Consider the following 10,312-nt stretch of genomic DNA (forward strand, 5'->3'; position numbering starts at 1 on the left):
TAATGTTTACCTACATTCTTTTCTGTTCTTACAGAACTAATTATACTCACACATGAAAGTCACTACAAAATCAATCTGGCATTTTAAAACCGTTGCCAGAGTTTGTCTAGTAGATACTTTAGTGCATGATCTGTTCCTCTCCAAACAAAATGGCCCACAGTCTCCTGTGCTTTCACCACTCCCTATGTCCAAAGGACTCCTCATTTCTTACAACATCCCCACTGTATTACTCAGCTCTCAGTATTTACTGAGATTTTGCAGGTATTTATCACACCAATGTCACCAGACCATGTTGGTACTGTTATTAGCCTTCCTTTCTGCATCGAGCTCTCTAGGCAGGCTTGAGGGGGAACAAACTGACTGAGAAGAGGATCACTCCAAGCCATTCCCTTTCTTTCCTTTAAGCCTTAGTTTCTGCCAAGGGCTGGACTGGAGGAAGGAAGAAAAACATATGGGAAAGCTAAAGTCCTCCCTGATGGTTGCTAAGAAGCATGCAGACAGATGTAAATTAGAGCAGCCTCTGTTATATTTTACAGCAATGTTCCCCTGAGCAGGCCAAAACCTGAAGATGAGAAGGTGCTGCTCACTTTGGGTTGTGAGTAGAGGGGCATTGCAGACCTTAAACCCAAAGATCCTCAACAATGATTTYTTCCCCTTCATTGCAGACAAGAGATTGCCAGGACAAAGCTGTGAGGAACAAATCATTGAATATTCACATTGCACCTGGTAATTGCCTCTGTTTCTAGSATCTACTGTGACATTTCTCAGAAATTATTGTATTCATGATGTCACCWGTTGTGACAGGACCTAGGACTGCAGGAACACATCAGCAGCTGATATGAAGTTTGGGAAAAGCTTCTGAAATGGAGAAGGTGTGCCCAGACTGAGATCCAGGGCTCCTAAACACTCATTTGCAGGTGTTGAATGTGGATCAACTTTGTTTTACAAACCAGGCAGACATGGCATTTACCTCTCCAGCCATCTCCTTTTAGAAATGCTGTAACACTGAATTTTGTATGTAGAAAGAAAAATTACTAGGCCCAAATTTTTTTCATGGAATACTGCAAAGAGCAGCAGTCAGAAAGTTTATACTGACAGGCCTTTCCTATCTAYAGAGTGAAAATTAAGTCCATGCCTGCAGAATACTTTCTTAAAATCAAGGTAGATTTTGCCCTATGAACCATCCTTCACATTTATATTTCCTCCTGCTTCCTTGAAACCAGCACCAAAACTTCTAACTAAGTGAGAGTTGCAATCTGTTTGCAATTTTTGTGCTTTCGGTCAGAAACAATTGGCACAACAGTAAGAAAATTTTCATCTTATCTGTGACTTATGCATTTGTTAGGAAGCAAAAGACGAGTTTGACTTCTGATGATCAGCATGTTTGCCTCTTCATTGTAAAATGTAAGTAACAATAACATAAACCAGCCCTGTTTAAAYGCTTGTTTATAAAATTCAAGTAGTATTACATTTTTTTGAATAGCTGGCCTAGAATAAGCATTAAAGTAGCTTTCATGCAACTCATAATGCCAAAAAATAAATGCAATTCTGCACATTCTTTCCTGAGAGCATCCACAAATGACGTGCAAGGCATACACATTGGCCAGAGGCCATGAGCAAAAGCATTGTGTTAAAACTTTGTATGACATCAAGCCAAAAAACTACTTAGCATTTGTATCTCAGATCTCAACTGAATTATGAATTAAATAACCAAATCAAAACAAAAGGCACACAGCACACTACATCGCCTATCTTGGTTATGTACACATATACACATGCGTGGAAGTGGCATGGATCTGTGGTGAATGGATATAATCTTGGTGTTGTGTGTGTGCACACAAATGCAAGACAGAGACAAAAAAAAAATATTTGTAGCATATACTCAGAAAAGAACACATTCACTGTGCCAATGAGTGGGTTATATCCCAGGTGGGCTCCCTCTGGTGTTGAGACGATAATGCATTTCCCTATTCAATCTTATTTATGTCCATCATGAAGGGTGTTAAAAAGTGCTCAATGTAATCATGGCAGAGAGCAGCAGGGCCTGCAAGGGCCAGTATCTGATTTTCCAATGTGTGGAGCATTTTTACAATGCCTCTTAAGCTCAAATCATGTCTCTTGGTAATACCTGTGTGCTTGTGAAAGTCCAACCTAGGAGCTATGTGAGGCACCCCATCTAAATGGGGAATACACAATTATCTGTTTAACTGCTGGATTCTCAATTTTGGAAACCCAGGCCTCAGCATTATTTAGGAGCATTGTGRCATAGTCAATGGGTGGAATAATTTTAGCCATGAACATTAGATAGGCACCTGAACCTCTCAACCCCAACCTTCTTCCACTTTATTTATCACCCATTTACCACCTCCCACTATATTTAAGAAATTAGTTCTGGAGTTATCTCCCCTTGTGCTACAAAACTATCATTCAGTGAGAGAGTGCAAGTGCCATCCTTTCTCTTATTTTGCAGATGGTAAATGCTTAACAGTTTGTTTGTGATGCAATCCTTTCCTGGAAAAWCATCACCTCCCTTTTTGTCCTGTGATGGAGGTGGAATCGGGGTGACCCCAGCTTGGCTGGCTGCAAGAGCAGCCACAGCACACCTCTCCCTTGCTGAAGTTCACAGCAGAGCTGGGTCATTTCTTGCCAAAATGACACGGAAGGGAGAAGGAGACAATAAACACACATCTCCAGCGGTTGTTCACAGATGTTTACTGACTGGAGAGAAGTAAGGAGACCAGGCTCAGCTCCCAGGCCCAGGGAGAGCRTGTCCTCATGATCCCAGACCTCTGCTCCTGCTCCCAGCACGCCCAATTTCCCCTTTCCTCCTCCTCAGTTCCTGCMAGCCCTCCCTTTCCCTCTCATTTTTCCCGTCCAGCCCCAGGTTCATTCATTGCCACCCACGCCTGGCTGCTGCCTGCTCTGTCCTCACACCCTGAGCGCTGATACATGCTGGCAACGCAACGCTTGGGCCAGATCCCAGGCTGGGTAAAAGCAGGAGAAAAACCCAGCATTCATTCCAGTGGCCTTCTTGGACTGAGTCCTGAACACATTAGAGGAAAACTGGTGTTAATTTTCCTTTCCCTCGGACGGTGCTGTTAGAGTTGGCACGTCCTCCTTCGACCGATGGAATAAGAAGAGGGGGGTGGGAGCTGGGGGAGCAGGAGCAGAGGAAGAACAGAAAGCATACGTAAAAGRAGGAATGATTGCACACATGTGCTATGAATTCTTCAGCTCAGATTAATGTTTTCCTGTGAATTTAATTGGCTGCTTTCTGGTTTCGGCCAGATGACCAGTTACATTTCAGGACAGCTATAAAGTGGAACCTAAATGAAGTATTTGGGCAATGGGAGCCAATGTCTGTGAGCTATTCCAGAAAACTATTAAAYAAACAAAAAACACTGGAACTTCTAACTGCAGAGCATAATTATTATTCTTGTTCATTCATGTATAGTATTAATCCCTACTACTGAGAAAAAACTTACAAATCAACCAATTGCAGCTTCAAAAGGTAAGTTGTCACTGCATACTCATCACATGTATGGCATTGAGATCTCTCAATGAACAATCTAAAATCATTTATTGGGACAACTGGAGGGTTTCATTGCAAATAACTTAATTTTAATTTTCTTGTTATTTAAATGTTCTCCTTCCTTAGTACCAAACTGYTGTCAAATGTCATTGAAAGTAAAAAAAAAAAAACTGTGATAATAGTTAGAGCGGAGGGACCATACTTGAGTGCCAAAAGTGACAACAGACTTTTATTGTTGTTCTCACTTAGATGTGGATTTAATTCTTTTCACCAGCCTGTCTGCTCATCTTTGCTGGTGAATTGTCTCTGGTGTAGCCCATTCAACTTCATGGAAGTGTCAGCATGACCCACCTGTAGGCCTGGTTCTCCTCTTACTGTCCCCTGTGTGGGCTAATCCCAAACAGCTCCTGAGAGTCACCACCCACAAAGGAAAACTCCCAGCTGGCATCAACCCACCAGAGCTCTTTCCTGGGCCAACTGCTCTCCTTCCTCTGTGTGGGCGTGGACACATGGCACAGGGCATTTTCTCATGCCTTTGCCAGCTCTTCACTGGCTGGTGGCACAATTCACTGGGGAAAATRTCTCTGATCCAAATCGCAATCTGTCCCGGCTTGTGAGCTTGCAGAACGAAGCAACACAAGAGAGCAGAGCGGAAAGCAGCTGTTCCTGCCTGGGGACAATTTTGCACAGAATTAAAGAGGTCCCAATGCCTACTCCTTCATTTGTTAGGAAACATCCTCTCAGCACCTCAGCCCAGGTCCCCCAGAGTCTGCCCAGTGCCAGGCAACTGATCCCTGGCAGATCTCATGAAAATGCTACGTGTAACCAGATCAGGAGGCATCATATGGAGTAAATGKGGTTCAGTGGATGCTCCCCTAGAAAGGGTAAAGTTACATAATACTGTCAGCAAGAACAATTAAAAAGGCAAATAGTTGGGACTTGGCTGTGCCTTATCATTCCAATCTAGCTCTGCCATCTTGGTCTGGACAGCAATTGTCAGAGCATCCTCAGGGCAGGGAAGAGGTCATCACACGATAGAAATATCTGGTAATAACATGACAGCACCTTTCAGAAACAGATCTTGAGTCCATTTATCAGCTCTAATTCATAAGTTTGTAGCATCAAAACTATTACATCTAAATTCACTTTGGCCTCTTTCATATGCTGAGTTCGTTTGCAAATAAAATGCATTGATTTCATTCAGTTGACAATGGCAAAAGTGGATCCTCTGCAATTCTGGGTAACGTTTATATTTTAAAAATGTACCCAGTCATCCTTAAAAGCATCTAGTGGGAGTTACATTTCCACAGGTACTGGAAAAACATATGCCTGTAATTCAAATGCCACAATGTAAATATTTAGAATGACAACAAATTTTAATYTGTTTCTCAGATTAAAAACCTTGTGACTCTGCTCAGGCCTCATTTCTGCTCAGGAGGCAAGATGACTGGAAATTTTCTCTAAATATGTGCCTAATTCCCATCCCATTCTCTGGGCTGACTCTGGATGGAAATCCAGCATTACAGAGGCACAGCAAGGACAAGAGCCAACGTCTTGGAACTGCAGCTCAGCAAACGTAAACTGAAGTACAATGGAAATTTTCTAGCAGATGGGGTAATTGACCGTAAGAACAGTTCATGGAGAGTTGTGTTGAATTCTCTCCACTACTYGCAATCCCTAAATCAGGACTGGATGTTTTTCCAGTAGATAGACCAAACAAGAATTAAGTCAGAGAAAGCTAATGGCCTCAGTTGTAGCAGAGGTCAGACAAGAGGATACCAACGGCCTCTCTTGGCCTTATAGTCTTTGAGTCTCCTAAATAAAAAGTTCAGGGTTTGCAGATTGTAGCATAAATCCTATTCTATTTCAGGCTGCTTTCAAACTTGGGCAATGAAAGGAGAAGGAAAATAAACAGATGCTGCGGGACAAAATCATGTGAGTGATGAACAAAAAGCCCTATCCATGCATCAAGTGTGGCAGAGCATCTTCCCAGGGGTCTGTCTTATCAGTGACCTGGTTTACTTTGGYCTATTTGTCAGTGGCAGAAAAAGAAAACAGCCCCAGAACCTGATAACTGTATAGGACTGATTGTATCGTGTAGTGATAATGAATTTGAATAGCTCTATTAGAAGAGCAGTGTGGCCTGAAATATCCCTCCCCTTTTCATGGATGGTGACTTTTCTGGGTTGCCTCTTATCTAACAACAGGGTGTTTTTCCAGGGCACAAATTCTTTAAAAGCAGAGAAGTGTTAAGAGATTCCTTCCTTGCTTGATAGGAGTYACCTCCTCTTGGATGTGACATTTTGATGGCTGAACTCCAAACCAGACCCAGGGAATGGTCTGGTTTTAAGAGAAAAAGGAAGAAAATAGATATCTGTTTTGAAAGCAGGCACTAYGGCAGATTTGCTTGGGAGCACAGCCAGCCAAAGTGTTGACTCATCACAGCAGAGCAGACCGTGAACTCCAGCACCACGGGAAGGACAGGAAGAAGCAGCAAAGRCAAGGAGGGTGGTGGGAATCTCTTCAAGTGGGTCTGTGACCGCAGAGTTTGTTACATAGAACCATGTCCAGGATTGCAAAATGCACTGCTTTGTAAGGGTTCCCTTGGAGTAGGGCTCATTTTGGACTTTCGTGGAACCCTAAACGCTGCTGACTTGTGGCCCACTTCATGTGTTGGTTTTTCCTATCATAAATTTCTCATCATGAATTTTCTGAATGAAAAGGAGTTTCTCAAAAATATTAAAAAGTCTGGGAGAAGACATGGAAAAATTCRCCCAGCTCTCTGACAGCTCCTGTTATTCTGCCCGCTATGTTCCTATCTCCACACCACCACCTTGCACAGTGAGGAACTGTGACATTTACAGGGATGTTTGGGAAGTTCATGGAAGTCCATAAGTACCTGCTAGGAAGTAAGAAAAAGGCAGAAGGAAATGGATTTTTATGCTACTTGGAACTGCATTTTCATAATCCTTTTCATTATTTCAATCCCAAAATAGAGTGTGTTTCTCAAGCAATGAAGACGTTTAATAGATTGGTGCCACAAACAGGCTGGATGCACCTCTGGGAGTTTTGTAAAGATCAAAATYAAATCCATTGTTTGCAACAGATGATTTTGCCTCAGTAAACCCCATTCAGGATGCAAACTGTGTATTTGTGTTAGATACTACATAAAATTGATGCAAGAATTCTCATCTAGACAACCTAAGACAGAACAGATGAGACAGAAAGACACTGAATGAAAGAAAATCACTCATTTGGAGTGGGCAAGCTAAAGTGTAATGCATTATATAGTGATGTTCACACTGCAAATGTTTGGGMATTAGGATGTGAACCTATATTGCTTAAGTGCTGACATTCTGCAAGAGCCACAGAACTCACAYTCAGAAAATTTTCCAGGAATAGTAGATTAACCTCATTAAATTTTCATCTCAATGATGAATTACAGCCCACTATCAGCACCAAACCTTCAGACACATCTACATGAAGTTCGAGTTCACAGCAAACACTTGAAATATTGTGGCAGTCTTTGGTGGGAGTAGATGCAAGCAAAGAATCTGGTACCTTGTGCGTGATGGTGCTCTGTCTCTTAGGTGTCAGAATAAGGATTAAAACAACCTATTGGATAAACAGCCAACTATCCAGTCTTTCCTGTGTCCCCAAGGGGGTTTATTTTATGCTGTAAAATATGAGGTTGRACTGCCATTATCAGGATCTTCACTTGCATAGCTACAGATGTTGCTGATGGTCATAAACTTATCTAGCTCTTTTAGAGTCCAGCCACAATATATTATCTTGATGACCACTTACGGCAGTGAACTCCAGAGATTAGCTAAATGTTAGGAAAAGTGGGAATTTCYTTTTATAGGGACAGAATTTACTACCTTTTAATTTTACTGGGTAGGAGTATACCTGTCAGAGTTTCGCTTACATGAAAAGGTATGTCTCATTTCTCTGCTGGATCAAAAATAGTTTCAGAAACCATAAACACAGTATGATATTTATCAGACCAGAAACTGCACTCATTTGCCAGAGTATGAAACAGAATGAGACTTACAGCTCCTCACATGCTGGTGGCCTCCTGTAATAGGTTTGCATTTGCAACACCACAGCCCCCCTTCCCTCTCCCCCTCACCACCGCCTTCCCCCCTGCCTCCAACCTTTAGCTTGTCAGCACTAAGCTCTGTCCAATTATTCACCTTTTCAAAAGTGATTTATTTTCAGGATAACCTAATAATGTCAAAACCAACACTGTTATGCTCTATCACCCACCAGGATGGGCCTGAGAAGGAAGGGGGTGACCATATTGATCCATTTTGCCTTGCACCTTTTACCTGAGGAGAGATGAATTTTACAGCCAATGACTTAGGGATCATTTGGTCAGTTTATTGTAAACAACTCCCTTCTCCTCCTTCACACTTCCTAATARCATTACTCTGCAGCATTTTYAGCACTGTTCCCTACCTCCTGTTTYGRRGGGAATTGTTTTTTCAGGCAGCTCCATCTCTGCTGGTAAGGCATCACACAAGCTGACCAATGTTCTGCGCCACTGAAGAAATCTGGTACAGTTTSTCAGATTGATTGTCTTCCAAAGGTTTTGTTAACAAAAATAAGAACACACTTGCCAAAGAGCTCTTTTTCATCTCACAAGGGGCTGGTTGAGTCTCAACTTAAAGATGTGCAAACTGACCATTTTACATCCCAAATAATTGTTTCAGGAAAATCTAGAGTAGCAGAATGAATCTGTTCCTGTTTCCTTTCCTGTAAGGAATAATTTCCACCACTGGCATAATCTCTGTCCATTTCTACCACATGTGTTACCTGGCTGATGTTGGCAGAATATCTCATGGTTATTTTTACTTCTCCCTCTTTTTTTCAGCCAGTGCCCTCTCAGTGTTGCAGCACCAGTGACACCCCCCTCTCCTCAAGTGTGGCAGGAATACAGAGGAACAACTTTCTCTCTCCCTGTAATGGCTGTACTAAAACCAGGCAAGACTCTGCACGAAGACATGTGATGCTTTAAAAAAAAAATTGTAACTGCAGCTGAAAGAGGGCTGGGAGAACTTGCTAATGTAACATTAATTTATAGAGATGAGCAAAATCTCATGAACTCTTGTTCCGTGACTGTGTTCATTCTTTTTTTATGCAACAGCCAATTCACCCAGCAGCAAGACTGTGTTTAATGCTGCATAGATATTTGGCCTTGCAGCTCCTGGAGAACATGGAGAGATCCCTGTACTGTTTTAAGTAGGAGTCAGCAGATGACTTGGGATAATTTAATTTGTGCAAGGAATATATTTCATTTACATTTTGCTCTCAGAAAAAGCAAAAGCACAGTAAACAACATCTTATCTACACCCATATATTCAGCTCAATTCCATGGAGTTTTGCCATTGACTCAATTGGAACAAGATCAGTCCCTAATCATTAAAAAAACACATTTTTACTCCTGTTGTTCTGCACTTTATGCAATATATTATATTGGAATGGAAAAGACTTCTTTTAAGGAATGAAAAAGCATTCTGGCATATTCCACAGGATTTTGGATGACAAATTTCTAGTGTAATAAATTGCCCACTCCGTAGCAAATTCATGCAGCCATTTTGCAAAAAAATAYTTTATGGGTTCTTATTTTTTTTCAGTCATGGGAAAAAGAATATTTTTTTCCTGACRTCTTCTGTATGTCATCTTTTATTTAAAAGATTAAAATTAGGAAATAAAGTAATCGGTTTTGCTTGTTTCCTTCATGTTAAAATTTAAAACCACAATTTTTTTCATAATTCTAATCCAATTATCAGGCCTTAAATTGATCCTTGCTATTGCATCCTTCTTTTTTACTTCATTAAGTTTAAATAAAAAGTAGGGTTATCTATTTTATATATTATCATCCTGGAGGCATTAACTATATTGCATATTCTAAGACTAAATGAAGAAATGAGCACCTGAAATATCACTTTAAAAGTGCTTATTTTTGAAGGACTTCTTCTCACATATCCCATATGACTATTGAAAAAGCTCATAATATTGAAACACATTAAAATAAATTTGCTAATTACCACRTAAAGTAGGTACATATCTAGAGATACCACAAGTAGAATGGGCTAGTGCCAAAGCAAGAGGTTCTTGGCCAAATTCCAAACACTGATCCACTTCTTATTGCCAGCATGATTCCCTAAACAGGAGATGGGCAATCATTACAAATGAAATGTTTCTGCTCTTCTGTTTGCATATGAACAACACTGAAAAATGTTTTTTTGTTTAATGGTTTTACCTGGCACTGGGTCCTGATGCACTCACTTATATCCTACCACTGAAAGAAACCTTTGTRTCAGGTACCAGCCTGTCTGAAGAGGTGTTACCATGCTGATCATCATGAACACTTTGGGTCAGGTTAAATGACTCTCTCTCTCTGCTGAACTGTGAGCAGAGGTATCTGCCCAGCAGACTGTTAACCTGCCATAAATTATCAGACAAGGCTACCACAACAGGAGGAGGAAACCAAGGAAATGTGTGGGTTAGCACTCACCAAGCCTATTAAACTGCTGCAAAATCCCACCCTTTGGATTCACAATTTCTCATGTTTTGTCTTGACCAAGAGGCAGGTTGGTGGTGCAAGAGGATCTGTGAGAGTGTGAAAGGGATGACCCTGGAAACAAAATATTGGTTTTGCATCGCAGGGTATCTGTTACAGGAGAATTTCCTCTGGCGCCAGCAGGTATTTGAGCAGGCATCTGGATGGATCCCAAAGGGGGGAAGGAAATGGAGATGGAAGTTTTCAGAGGG

This window comes from Malurus melanocephalus, unplaced genomic scaffold, assembly GCF_030028575.1.
Source record: "Malurus melanocephalus ecotype Western Australia unplaced genomic scaffold, MMel_1.1 scaffold_38, whole genome shotgun sequence".
Classification (NCBI taxonomy): Eukaryota; Metazoa; Chordata; class Aves; order Passeriformes; family Maluridae; genus Malurus; species Malurus melanocephalus.